We start from the raw sequence: 14,603 nt of genomic DNA on the forward strand, positions 1-14,603 counted from the left end.
CTGAAGGTCCTGAGTTCAAATCCCAGCAACCACATGGTGGCTCACAACCATCTGTAACAAGTTCTGACACCTTCTTCTGGAGTGTCTGAAAACAGCTACAGTGTACTTAAATAAATAGATCTTTACCAAAAAGAAAAAAAAAACTTTAAAAATAAATAAATAAATAAATAAAATCTTTAAACTTATTTTAAAAAATGAATTGCTGAAAACTTTAAAACTTAAAGAGGTGCCCAAACTGGATGCCACTTGGATGCTTCAGCAAGATTGTCTCTTTCTTTTTAAAAATACATGTTTATTAGAATGGTGGTGGTGGGGTGTTTATTTGTTTGATTTGAGACAGGGTTTCACTATGTAACACTGGCTGGCCTGGTACTAGACCAGGCTGGCTTTGAACACACAGAGGTCTGCCTGGCCCTGACTCTCAAATTCTGGGATTAAAGGCGTGTGTTCCACCATTCCCAACCCCAAGATCAAGTTCTGAAGTGGACCTCCTACTTCTGAGACTTCCCTTCTTTCCTGGTGGAAGCTTTGCTGCACGCCTTGAATGGACCTGGAGCAGGACACAGAGTCATTGTGTTCCTTCCCTTCAATTTCCACACATCAGTCAGTGGGACAGAGTGATCTGGATCACTGCCCTGTTCACAGAGGATTAACCCATCATCAGGCTTCCGTAGGGCTGCCTGGCTCCTGGGCATGGAGGTGCAAGGAACATCTACAATACCCATCTCTCCCAGGGGAAATGTTTACTGCTCTTTGTAATCATCCCGAACCATGTCTTCTTCACACCTTTATAGTGGAATGCCAAGGTTATGAAAGATAAATAACACAAGGAGTCCAACCCAACGGCTTAGCCTAATGGCTCCTCAACCCCACCCCACCCCACCCCCATCACAGCTGTGCCTTCAAGCCTCTTTAAAGATGACAGGCTGCTCTGGGGGACCGATAGCTAGGGAGGAGAAATTTGGGTAGGAAAAAAAAAGTAGAGCTTGTTATTAGGAAATCCACCCTCCTGCCCACAAGATGCCTCAGCCCGAGCTGTTCCTCAGACAGCCTTAGAGTTCCCTAGTTCACCTCCCCAGGGATGACAGGATCTCCTCATCTCCATCTTGTGAATAATCACAGTGTTCTGCCCATCCCAGAAAACAGGGCTACCACAGGATGGAAGCAGAGCAGGATGGAGGCAGAGCTATGTTGCTATGGCAACACTATCAGCTGTCAGGGGAATGAGACAATCTGCCCCATCCCCATCTTTATCCTTGAAGCTGCCCTCCAGGATCTGCTGTGAGTCGGCTGGTGTTGAAACATGTTTGGGCAGTAGTGTGACCCTGTCCATATTGGAAAGGGCATCCCAGTAGCATGGGTGCATTGCTGTACGTCCAAGAAAGGAATGGACTCAATGCCTCCTCCCTGGGGTGTTTTTTTCTCACAGACCCGAGAGTCAATCCTTTTTCTGGTGAAGCTTGTAGGTAAGGAGAGGCTATGGATCTCTTGAACTCTACCCTCGGCCCAACTTTTATGGCACTCCTGGGGTTGTTGAGGCAGAGAGGAGGATTGGCATTTAGGGGAAGGGCAGTGGGGTTCTCTGCTGTGTGAAGCAGGGCCCCTCTGTATGAAACTGGAGTAGGTGAGAGAAACTATAGGCAGGCACATGTGTATGCATCTGTGTGACGTGAGATGTGGTGTGGGCCCCTGACCACATTTGAGGCCTCACCAGCTCTCAACACAACCAAGTGCATCCCTAGTTCTCTGTCACAACTGACCCAGAGGCCCACTGCAGCAAACAGTTGAAAGGGGAGCTGATCCTACAGCCCATGCCTCTTGATCCCAAAACTGTTGCCTGCAAGACTCTGGGTTTCCCAGTTCTTGGTCCCATATCTCTGGAAAGAATGGGGTCTCTATAGGACACAAAAGCTCTTTGGCTTCATGTATGCCCTAGTTAGGGTCTTATTCCTGTGAAGAGATGCCATGTCCTCTTATAAAAGAAAACACTACTTGGGGCTGACTTACCATTTCAGAGGTTCAGTCTATTATCCTCATGGTGGCAAGCAAGGCAAAGTGTAGACAGACATGGTGTTGGAGAAGCAGATAGGTCTATGTCTTGATCCAAAGGCAACTAGGAGAAGACTGTCTTACACTGGGCAGAGCTTGAGCATAGGGGACCTCAAGCCCACCTCCACAGTGACACACTTCCTCCAAGAAGGCCACACCTCTTCCAATAAGACCACACCTCCTAGTAGTGCCACTCCCTATGGCCAAGCATTCAAACACATGAATCTACGGAGCCTTTCCTATTAAACCACCACAGTGTGGCTCCAATCTTGATTTTAACCTGCTCTTTAGATTGAAGGGAAGGCAAGAACAAGAGGAAGCTGAGAGAATATATTATGCATCCCCAGGAGTTCCCAGAATCCTCTCTGGAGCCCAAAGACTTGAAGGCAGAGATGCACAGAGGTTCTCAAACCTAAAGTGCCTGGGAGTAAGGGACCTAGAGGACAAGGACTTTCACAGCTAAGGGATGAGTCTGCTCTAGGCTCCAGCCCTCTCTCATCCCTGAGGAAAGAAATACAGTGGTTAGAGGTAGGATGGGAACACAGAGATTTTGGCTTCTAGTATCCTCTTAATATGTTCATGAGCAATGTTGAGTACCTATAGTTCATCAAGCGCAGGGTTACACAATTCATCCTCACAACGGCATGCATAGGAGGTGGGCAGTGTTAGCTCCATTGCATAAATAGAAAACTGGCTCAGAAAAGTGGGTGAAATGTGCCCACAAGATGTTCCAGAAAGGCAAAGAGGCAAGAGGAAGACAAAGTCCCACATGCCAACTTTCTACCAGTAGACAAGGTCATCTTCTTGCAGTCCCTCCTTCTCCAGCCTCCACCCTTTGAAGCAGCACCCCCATCCCCCATGCCACTCCTCTCTGCACAAGGATATGTCTTAGAATGCGGATCAAGGAGCCAGTGACACACAGACCTGCCTTTGCCCTGTCTGCCTCCTCTCTGTCAGCAGCTTGCCCGGGCCCAGATGTGATCACGAGATGGCTAAGACATCAAGCCCAAAGAGCTAGTGTACCCGCTTCTGTTTCCATTGTTCCGCTTCCAAAATAGCAGAGCCCAGCATGGTTCCTTGCTTGGGTCAAAGCTGGATACGTAGGGTGGGGTTGGCTTCTTTTGCGGGAGGAGACTAGGACATGACAAGCAGCCACAACGTCATCTTCTTAGGTTGTGCTTTTTTGAGGTTTCTTTGATACGAGTCCAGTGCAGTCTGTAACTATCCCCTTAACATGTTATGGAGACAGAAGTAGGCAGGTGGGTGGAGGAGTGCCCTCATAGAAGCAAGGGGATGGTCATGGACTAGGGGGTTTCTGGAGGGGAGACTGGGAAAGAGGATAACATTTGAAAAACAAATAAATAAAACATCCAATAAAAATTAAATTTAATTTAAAAAAATGTTGCCTCACAACAGGTAAAAAGCAGGACCTTTGAGTCACTTCTGCCTGCTGGCTACTTAGTCCTCACAAAAGTCAACAAAGGAGGATGCATTAGCCACTTTGCTTGTACAGTGTTAAGAGATGACAATGGGGCTGGTGAGATGGCTCAGTGGGTAAGAGCACCCGACTGCTCTTCCGAAGGTCCGGAGTTCAAATCCCAGCAACCACATGGTGGCTTACAACCAGCCATAACGAGATCTGACTCCCTCTTCTGGAGTGTCTGAAGACAGCTACAGTGTACTTACATATAAATAAATAAATCTTTAAAAAAAAAAAAAAAAAAGAGATGACAAGACACACCTGAAGCAAGAAGGGTGTATTTTGGCTCATGGTTTAAGATGAGACAGTCCTCGGAGGCTGGGAAGGCATGGGGGCAAGGACATGCAGCAGCTGGTCCCCGCAGCTCACTTCCTCCTTTTTGTTCAGTCTGGGATCCATGGAGCTGTGCCATTCACATTCATAGCCTTAGCTTCTCAGTGAAAACTCTCTGGAAATGTATTCATAGACACATAGAAGCGTGTTTCCATGGTGATTCAAAATCTGGTCAAGTTGACAATGAAGATTAATCACCATGACTCCCAAGGACAGAAAGAAGGTTCAAGAAGGGCTATAAATAAATAATGTGATTTAACAAACAGAGCCAGCTCGATGGCTCCGTGGGCAAAGGGGTTTGCTGCCAAATCTAACAACCCGAGTTTGATCCCTGAGACCTACTTACATGGTAGAAAGGAGCGAACTGATTCCCAAGTGCTGACCTCTGACCTCCACAGGTAGGCCACGTCATACTCACACCCAATCCCCACCCCCACATAAGTAACAAAAGTGATTACAACAAATTTTAAAAAGAAGAGAAATAATGCCAAGATGTTGAGGATGGAACGAACCTACATGGGGTAGGGTAAGGAACGGCAGAGCAAAGGAAGCTGCAACCACAAAACCAACTTGAGCTCCTGACTCACCTGCAGAACCACGTCTCTGGATGGGAAGTGCTAGGTATGGGTGGTGGGGAGGAGCCTTTTGGGGTGTTGCTTGGCAGAAATCTGCCATTGGGCAAGGACAAGGAAATGGGCTTCAGGCAGGAATCTGACATTAAAGCATGACAAAGAAGTAAGTTCAGGCAAGGACCTGACATTGGCCAAGGACGAGGAAGTAAGAATCTGGTTTTAGGGTAGAACAAAGAAGTAGGCTGGCAATGTCACAGCAGATTTGTAAACCAGGAAGGTTATAAGTCTTACACAGGAACAATTAGCCAAACAATCTCATTCTTTACATCATCAAAATAGTAATAGCTTAAGACAGCAATTTGGTATTTCTAGAGAATGTGCAAGTCAAATTGTACAGATTTGTCCTCAATGTCCTCAGCTTCTACCTGTACCACATAATGATGCTAATCCTCGAGGACTTATACCTAATCAGTTATGGCAAGTGGATGTTACTCATATTTTTAATTTTGAAAAATTAAAATGTGGACATGTGACAAAACCTTTTCAGGCTTTAACAGGAGAAGCAACTAAAAATGTAATCAGTCATTGCCTACATTGTTTCTCTGTTTGGTGCTCCAAATCAGATGAAAACAGATAGTGGGAATGGCTATTACAGCATTTGAGACTTTCTGTCGACAATTTAGCGTTACCCATATTCCTGGGATTCCTGATAATCCTCAAACACGAAGTACTGAGAAACAGGCATTGTGGAACTATCTTCATAAAATAAAAAGGAGGAGTTATATTCCTCTACACAACAAATTTATTTAAATCATATTCTTTTCATTGTAAAAATTTTTAAATTTGAATGCCAAGGAATTCTCTGAGTGTCTATGCCACCCTACAACCAGGCTTACTTATGCCTAGGTGAAACGGAAGGATCTACATACTGACACATGGCATGGTCCTGATCAGATACTTAATATGGGGGAGAGAACATGTTTGTGTTTTTTCCCCAGGATGCTGCAGGAGCATGCTAGTTCCCAGAGTGATTGGTGAGATGTGCTGATGCTGGGACAAAGAATGATGCTGACCTGTGAGCTTGCTGAGTGCCTTGACAACAGTGACTGGGAAGCTGTTTTGGACATATGTTCCTGACCCACCTTTGCTTGCCTCTATCCCAGATTGGCCAAGCTGCCTTGCCTCAGGCTTTTAGACCTTATGGGAGAGAGAACATGGAGACTGTGGAAACTGTCTTCAAATACTTGACCAAAAAGAGAAGTTATGATGACTCTTCTTTTTCCTTTAATGTGACCAGTTATTCTGACTCAATCATGGACTGGTCTAGAAATCAATCCAATATTGGAAGGCTAGTTCTGGACATTTTTTTAGAGACATATTTGAAAGTTAGCTGCAGTTCTCTATGATGTTATGTTAGTAATAGATAAAATTGATACAGGATCTGGATTTCAAACAAATGTTAGTACATGTGTTAAGGCGCCCAACCTTTTATTGATTGGTCATGTCAAAATTACTTTAGCTTCTTCTACAGTATTTAATAGAAGTTGTATTGATTGTACACTTTCTAACTGTGTTAATGTGTTATGGCATATCTGTTATGGTGATCTATCAACCAGATTTTGTTTTATTGGCTGTGAATATGACAGGACCTTGGTATTATTAAGAAAGCTTGCAAGTACTGGAAGAAGTGAGTCAGCTTTAAGCAGAAGCAAGAGGATAGTGGGCTTGATTATTGCTGGTATAGCAGCTTTAATTACATTGATACCTAGCACCACTGCCTCTGCAATTGCTTTGACACAAGAAGTTAAGACAGCTACTTTTGTTAACCATTTAGCAAAAAATGTTACTAATGTTCTGAGTATTCAAGAGGATTTAGATAGGCATTTGGAACAACAGGTTGATGCTCTTTATAATAGTATTCAAATTATTGTAGAGCAGGTTCAGAGTCTAAATTTAAGGAGCCATCTTGAGTGCCACGCCGAATACCAATGGTTTTGTGTTACTTCTGAGGTTTACAATGATAGTCACTATAATTGGGAAAGGGTTCAAAGACACATGCAGGTGTTTGGCATAATTCCAACACCTCTCTGGATGTTTTAGCTTTGCATACTGAGATTATGAATTTAAAGAATGCTGCTCCACTAAACTTTGATACTGCTGATATTGATGGTAGAAGTATTCATGGCCTGAAGTCAGTATTTCCATCTTGGTCAAACCTCAAGAATGTTGTATGGCGCTGGGTGGTGGTGGTGGCACACGCCTTTAATCCCTGCAGTTGGGAGGCAGAGGCAGGTGGATTTCTGAGTTCAAGGCCAGTCTGGTCTACAGAGTGAGTTCCAGGACAGCCAGGGTTACACAGAGAAACCCTATCTCGAAAAAACCAAAAAAATTAAAAATTAAAAAAAAAAAGAATGGAAAAAGAATAATGTATAGCTTGATCATGCTAGCCCTTCTTGTCCTGGGAATACTTTTATTCCTGCCCATCATATTAAAGCTTGCCTTTAACAATATCAACATGTTGGTGGCCAAAGTACATGGCTTAAAACTAAGAATGAGCCCCCAAACAGAGTTATTAATTTAACAGGCTGGCAAACCAAGAACAGGTAAGATTCTGCACAGGGCCTTGCCAACCTAAGACAGAGGCATGTGCCAACAGGCCAAGTTTGTTTATAACAAACACTAAAAGGCCATGTTTGTTCATATAACACAAACAAGCTGTACATGTCTTGAAGACAGGTAAGGGAGGCATTCCTGTCAGAACAACCTAAGACAGGCTCAGCCTTGTTTATAATTAAAAAGGGAGAGATGTGGAGAGCTTTTTGGGGTGCTGCTTGGCAGGAATCTGACACTGGACAAGGACAAGGAAGTAAGAATCTGGCTTTAGGGTAGAACAAAGAAGTAGGCTCAGATATCATGATCATCCTTAGAAATAGCTATCACGGGTGATCATGGGACTTTGCGTTTATTGTCTTGCTTGATTCCTCATTGTACTACTCTCCCTTAATACTTGCATGTAATTAAAATGGTATAAGAAGCAGATTGGGAAAATTAAATTTGCCTTCAGTCTCAGATTTGACTGGGGTCACACGGCAGCATTTTCTAATTGTCCCTTTCTTTTTAATCCTCCCTCCCACGCTGGAGAACCTGTTGATTGAGCAGGCTTGGTCAGGTGGCGCCCCAATGTGGGAGCTCCAGTAGACAGGGTACAGTGATGGACACCACGGGGATTAGAAGCACGTGTAAAGGAAAGTAAAGAAGATTTGGGCCAGTGGTGAATAAACCTTGTAGAAGGACAAGGTAAAGGTAAAGTGTGTTTTGTGTATGTGTTTAGAGCAATGCGAACATCTAGAGACAAGAAGGTAATTCTCATAGACACTTTAGTCTTTGGACCCTGACTAGAGATAGTTTACACCTGAGAAATGAGAGAATGGGTTTGAGAAAAGTAGTCCTGTCCGACTATCTGGGGATGCTTTGGTGAAAGAGAAGGAAAATGAACATAAGCTGTTTCAGAGCTCTCCTAGGGACAGAAGGAGGTCGGAAGACATCCTGCCTCCTCTCTGGCTCCTGCTGGAGGAATGTTTGGTTCTGGGTCTCTTAGGTAGGATATCTGGGTCCCTTCAGGATGTCTAATTCTCTTCTCTCTCTGTCTGTTGTCTGCCCTTGGCATGCCAATTCTGTCCATGTGCATCAAAACTGACTTTTTTTTTTAAATGTTAAGTCTGTGTCTTCATTTTGTTGTTTGATTGGTTGGTTGTTGTTCTGTGTCTCATGTTCAAAAGAAGAAATGGTTAAAACTTTACCTGCTGGTTGTTCAGCCCTTGATTTAGTTTTAACTCGTTTAAAAAAAAGAAAAAAGAAAAGAAAAGAAAGAAAGAAAAAGAGGAAATGAAAAAAATAAATTAAAAACATTCTCAATTGGCCTTCTGAGCCCTGCACCTGTAGTTAGGAGTCTGGTGCAGCTGGAGAAGCCCTGCCAGGAGCTGATTGTCTGCAAAAGCTGCTCTTAAAGGGGCCAGCAGCTTCTCAAGTTCTACGATAAGGGAACTGATGGCTGTTTCTCCTAGAATAATCTCTGTGACTGTGATTATTGGGTCCAGCAAGTGACAAGGTGCTCCTCTCTTGAAATTACAGCTAGAAAAATTAAGTTTTGTCTGGTTTAAATAAGTAAATGTATGCAGCCATTTCATTTTTTGTTTCTGACTGCCTTTAAAGGGATAAATATGTTCTGCACGTCTTGCTTATAGATTATTGGCTTATAAATTATTGGGTATGATTAAAAATTTGTAACATTGATAACAGAAAGTTGGCTTAAAACTGGCAACTCATTCGTTGAGCCAGGCGGTGGTGGCGCACGCCTTTAATCCCAGCACTTGGGAGGCAGAGGCAGACAGATTTTCTGAGTTCGAGGCCAACCTGGTCTACAAAGTGAATTCCAGGACAGCCAGGGCTACAGAGAAACACTGTCTCAAAAAACCAATACAAAAAACAAAAAACTGGTAACTCTGGGTTGGAGTAATTCAGAACTATAACATGTGGCTTGAACCAACCCATGGAAACAGGTCTTTAAAGATACCCTTAGGGGCTGGTGAAATGGCTCAGTGGGTAAGAGCACTCAGGACTGCTCTTCCGAAGGTCCGAAGTTCAAATCCCAGCAACCACATGGTGGCTCACAACCATCTGTAACATGATCTGACGCCCTCTTCTGGAGTGTCTGAAGACAGCTACAGTGTACTTACATATAATAAATAAATAAATCTTTAAACAAACAAACAAAAAAAGATACCCTTAAATTGGGTAATATTCTATATAATTCTTATCTAGAAACCAGACTTATAAAAGATTGGATTTAGGGCAGTGTCTCTTTGAGACATTGGAGGCTGCTGTACCATCTTGTATTCGTGTGCAGGAACGGGCAGCCAAACTTTGTAGCATGGAGGTGATTCACCTGGTGTTTTTGGAGACTGGTTTGTTGGAGGTTGAGTCTTGCTTTCCAAAGTTCTTGCTTGCTCTGAGCTGCCCTCTCAGAATGACCCAGGGTCGCTAACTGCAGTTCAAAAGTAGAGACACTTAAAAACTTTGTAACATGTAAGTAATGCTTTTAGTATTGATTTTAAAGAGAATGGATTGTTTACACTGTTAAAATTGGGTTTTGCTTTCCAGAATTGTGGTTGTGCTCTGGTATTACAAGAGAAACTTAAAATTATGGTTAAGCTGCCAGTGCTCCATTGGCTGCAGTTTGCAGGTCAAGCACAGGCTCAGGATTCTGACTCGCACATATTTTTAATTAAGAAAAAAATCTGGCAGGTGGAAATTGTTGCAGGGTTTGCGAAAGGCTAATGAAACTACGAAACTTGTAGAGGCATTACAATCTGGCCTGCCTACTCCATATATAATTATTATGGATTTGGAAGATTGGCCTGTATGCTTTTGCATCTTGACGATTGTAAAGGTTGCTTGCATTTAGTGTGTTTGCTTGTAATTTTAAAGAGCCCATGAACCAGTATCATTGGAAAGTTTTGCCTCAAGGAATGGCTAATATCCTTTCATTGTGTTAAAAAAAAAAGTCTCTGCTTCAATTCAAGAAGTTAGGACTTTGAATCTTTCAGTGTATATTCATCATATTTTATTAGCTGATCCCCCTGAAGGAGTTTTACTGCAAACCTTTGCTTTAAAATTTTGGGGAGTAGTTGTTGCTCCAGAAAAGATTCAAAGGCAATGTCTTTTTCAATATTTGGGGCCTCGTTCTTGTCAGAACAACCTAAGACAGGCTCAGCCTTGTTTATAATTAAAAGGGGGGAGATGTGGAGAGCCTTTTGGGGAGCTACTTGGCAGGAATCTGCCATTGGCCAAGGACAAGGAAATGGGCTTCAGGCAGGAATCTGACATTGGCCATGACAAGGAAGTAAGCTTGGCAAGAATCTGACAATGGAGCAAGACAAAGAAGGTCGGGCAGGGACCTGACTTTGGCCAAGGACAAGGAAGTAAGAATCTGGCTTTAGGGTAGAACAAAGAAGTAGGCTCAGATATCATGATCATCCTTAGAAACAGCTATCACTGAGTGATCATGGGGCTTTGTGTTTATTGCCTTGCTTGTTCCTTGACTATTGTCTTGCTTGATTCCTCTTTGTACTACTCTCCCTTAATACTTGCATGTAATTAAAATGGTATAAAAAGCAGATTGGGAAAATTAAATTGCCTTCAGTCTCAGATTTGACTAGGGTCACACGGCAGCATTTTCTAATTGTCTCTTTCTTTTCAATCCTCCCTCCTGCGCTGGAGAACCTGTTGGCTGACTAAGCTGGGCTTGGTCAATGGATGAAGCTTGGTCCCCAAACAGGAGGACTGGCTGAAAATTCCATGTGAAGCTCTTAGGCTTCCTGAGTGTAGTACTCTGCTTACCCCCAGCCTCCACACCAGTCAGTCCTGCTAGCTAGGTGAAGGAAGAGGGGAATAGCCCTATCCAGGCAGAGATGAATGGCTGTGGAGAGGGACTGTGTGGATTCTTAGGTGAGGCCTTTTCTTTCTCTGTTCCAGGAAGCCAAGCAGGCAGCAAGGTTTATATTCCAGGACAGGAGATGACAAAACCCAGGGTAAAGATCTTCCAATATTAGAGAGTGCTCCAGAGAATGCTGTATAGATCCTACAGTGGACATCCCCAACCCCCACCCCCAGAGTATTGCTAGGGCAGTTTCCAGACCCTTCTACCTAGTTCTTAACCCTGAGTAGAGCAGTAAGGTAGCATGGGAGACCCAAAAAAGCCCAAGAAGACCAAAGCAAACAGAAAATAGAGGTCAGAAAGTGTAGAGGAATATGTGTGTGTGTGTGTGTGTGTGTGTGTGTGTGTGAGAGAGAGAGAGAGAGAGAGACAGACAGACAGAGACAGAGAGAGACAGAGAGAGAGAGAGAGAGAGAGAGAGAGAGACTCTGCATAACCTTGGCTTTCCTGGAACTCACTTTGTAGACCAGGCTGGCCTTGAACTCAGAGATCCACCTGCCTCTACCTCCTGAGTACTGGGATTAAAGATGTGTGCCACCACTGCCCACTGGACATTTTTAATGTATAGCTAAAACATGAACTTTACCATGATAACTATTGGTGAGTGGGCAGCTCAGTAGTATTAAGAATATTTCCATTTTTGTGCACTGAACCTTTTCATCTCAAAGATAGTATTTAAAAATCATTCTATAATTAATATCTTACTGAGGAGAGATAAAAGAGAAATTTACATCTACAAAAATATAGAAGATGCACTAAAAATAGAAAGACGCAGATCAAAAAGTTGGGAAGCTTAGCACATAACAGCAAAACTACAAAAAAATAAAGTAAGTTGAAACATACAGTTAAGGAATGCTAGGCAGATGAACAAAAAAGAAACCAGGAGATAAAATATAAAAATCTTAGAAAAGTAGAAGTTGCGAAACCCTCAGTTCTGGGACGAGAAAGGACAAGGAAAGACACAAGGACACCAGGACACTTCCGGAAGAGAAGCTTGTGCATCACCCAGGTCATGGCCGTGCGAGGTTCTGGATCTGCTCGCCTCCTTCAGGATCAGACCTGTGGGACCAAATGGAGAGGGCTTTGGAGCATCTGGGCAGAGTTTACAGGATCAAGGAAAACCCTAAGGGAGCATTCGTGATGGATTTACCACAGAGATAACAGTAATACACAGAAACAAACAAACAAACACACTTTTATCAGAATAGTGGTATACACCTTTAATTCAAACATCCAGGAAGCAGAAGAAGACAGATCTCTGTGAGTTCCAGGCCATTCTGCTTGCTATAGTGAGTTCTAGCATAGCCAGGAATACATAGGGAGACTGTCTCAACAAACAAACAACAAAAACAAAACAAACAAACACAAAAGGGTTTGTCTTATCAAAACCTGGAGGGTGGGATAATGAAAGAAAACCTCTTCTACTGTGAGAGGTCAATTAAAAATCCTGAAAATTGAAGCTGAGAAGAGCAGGATGCACACAATAATGTTCAGGAGTGCAGATGCTCCATGATCAACTGGAGCAGAATAGCCAGGGAGGAGTGCGTCTTGGGGCAGCAGTGGTCCCTGGGGAGCAGGGCTGGGAGTATATGTGGGAAGCCATGTGGGAGTATATGTGCCGTTGCAGAGTGGCACTGACTACTGCTGGCCACCACGCATAAGTTTGGACAAACAACCAATGTGTACATATGCAGTAAAGTTTTTTGTTTTGTTTTTTTTGTTTTGTTTTGTTTTGTGTTTTTTGTTTTTCAAGACAGGGTTTCTCTGTGTAGCCCTGGCTGTTCTGGAACTCACTTTGTAGACCAGGCTGGCCTCGAGCTCAGAGATCTGTCTGCCTCTGCCTCCCAAGTGCTGATGCTGCAACAGGATCCTTCTGCATACGTTTATTGGGAGAGCTTGATTGCAGAGGTGAAGAGACTCCGAGCCCAGAACTGGTGCTGCTTATATAGGCCTAGGAGAGGCGTGTCTCACACCCGGATTGGTTATGCACTAAGCCTCATTTGCATGTTCCTCATCTGATTGGCTACTCTCTCTCTCTGTACCTCACAGAGCCTCATTATCATACCTCATTTGCATGTCTCACATCTGATTGGTTATACTCCCAAAGCCTCATTATCATGCCCAGGCCAGGCAGTGTCTTTGCAAAAAACTTAACTGCATATGTACACATTGGTTGTTTGTCCAAACTTAGGCATGGTGGCCAGCAGTAATCAGTGCCACTCTGCAATGGCACATGTGGCTTCCCACAAGTATAGACAAGACTGGAAAGTGCTGGATTTTATCATAAATGCTTTCTTAAAGATTTTATTTATTTAATGTATATGAGTACACTGTAGCTGTCATTCAGACACACCAGAATCTGTTACAGATGGTTGCGAGCCACCATGTGGTGCTGGGAATTGAACTTAGGACCTCTGGAAGAGCAGTCAGTGCTCTTAACTGCCAAGCCATTTCTCCAGCCCTCACAAATGCTTTAAAACACACACACACACACACACACACACACACACACACACACACACAAAACTTTTTATTGATTCTTTGTGAGTTTCACATCACACACCCCAGTCCCGATCATCTCCCCATCTCCTCATAACCACCCTTCACACTTACAACCTCATCCCCCAAATAAAAAACACACAAACCAACAAAGATAAACAAAACAAAACAAAACAAAGCATAGAAAATATCTCATCGTGGAAGCTATAGTGTGTCACAGTGTGTCCCACAGTATACCCCTCTTTCCCTACATCTTCAGTTGCAAATGTTCTTTCCAATGAGTCATTGGTCTGGTTTGAGGTCTCTGGCTTCTGTGACACAATATCAGATCTTCATCGGAACTCCTTCTGGTTATCTTGTTGTTGCCCTGTGTCACAGAGATCCTGCAGCTTTGAATCAGCCGAACCAGCCCTTTTATGCATCCCAACTGTTCCTAGATGATACAGATTTTGGGATGGACTGATTCAGAAGCCTGGATCTGGGCCTGGGTGGTAGCTGTGTGGGTCAGCATGCAGGCTTTCTCTTATCAGCACCACACTCCAGCACTGCTTCAGAGAGGCCATCCAATGCCTCCATCAACAGAAAGCAGGGTCCCCTCTTCTGCTCTCACGCATTCTCAGACCAGTTCACTAGAACCCACACTTCCAAAGACAGCTCCTTTGTGTGGCCCAGCAAAGGTGTGGGAGCCCACTCTTCCAAGTGCTGCAGCCCACAAGGGCTGGGCCAGCTCTATGTCTCTCACACCCTCTAGGCCATACACCTTCACCTTCACCATCAGGGTCAGCTGCCCAGTGTTGTCCAGGTGAGGTGCAGGGCCTGCTCTCTCCAATGCTACAGTCAGTGAGAGGACAGGGCTAGCATCTCAAGTCCTTGGGACCAGCCTTTCTTGTTTGTTTGTTTTTAATTAGAGCGGTCTCATCTTTCCATAGCCATGTTCCTGCTTGGTGAAGTTCAGCTCACATCCCCAGTACCCTCCCTACACATCCACCCTGCACCACCCACTGGCCTCACTCTAGACATTAATTACTTTCTGCCACACCCTCCTCTGTAAACTGGCCTCCCAGCTTCTTCAATATCACACATCCCCAGTGGAGGTTAGGAAGAGTCTGTGTTTCTGTCTCTCATGTGTCGGAGGCAGTGTCAGGCTCCATTACACTGAATGATGCACTTTGTT

The sequence above is a fragment of the Mus musculus genome, chromosome 1 (genome assembly GCF_000001635.26).
Source record: "Mus musculus strain C57BL/6J chromosome 1, GRCm38.p6 C57BL/6J".
In the NCBI taxonomy this organism is placed as follows: domain Eukaryota; kingdom Metazoa; phylum Chordata; class Mammalia; order Rodentia; family Muridae; genus Mus; species Mus musculus.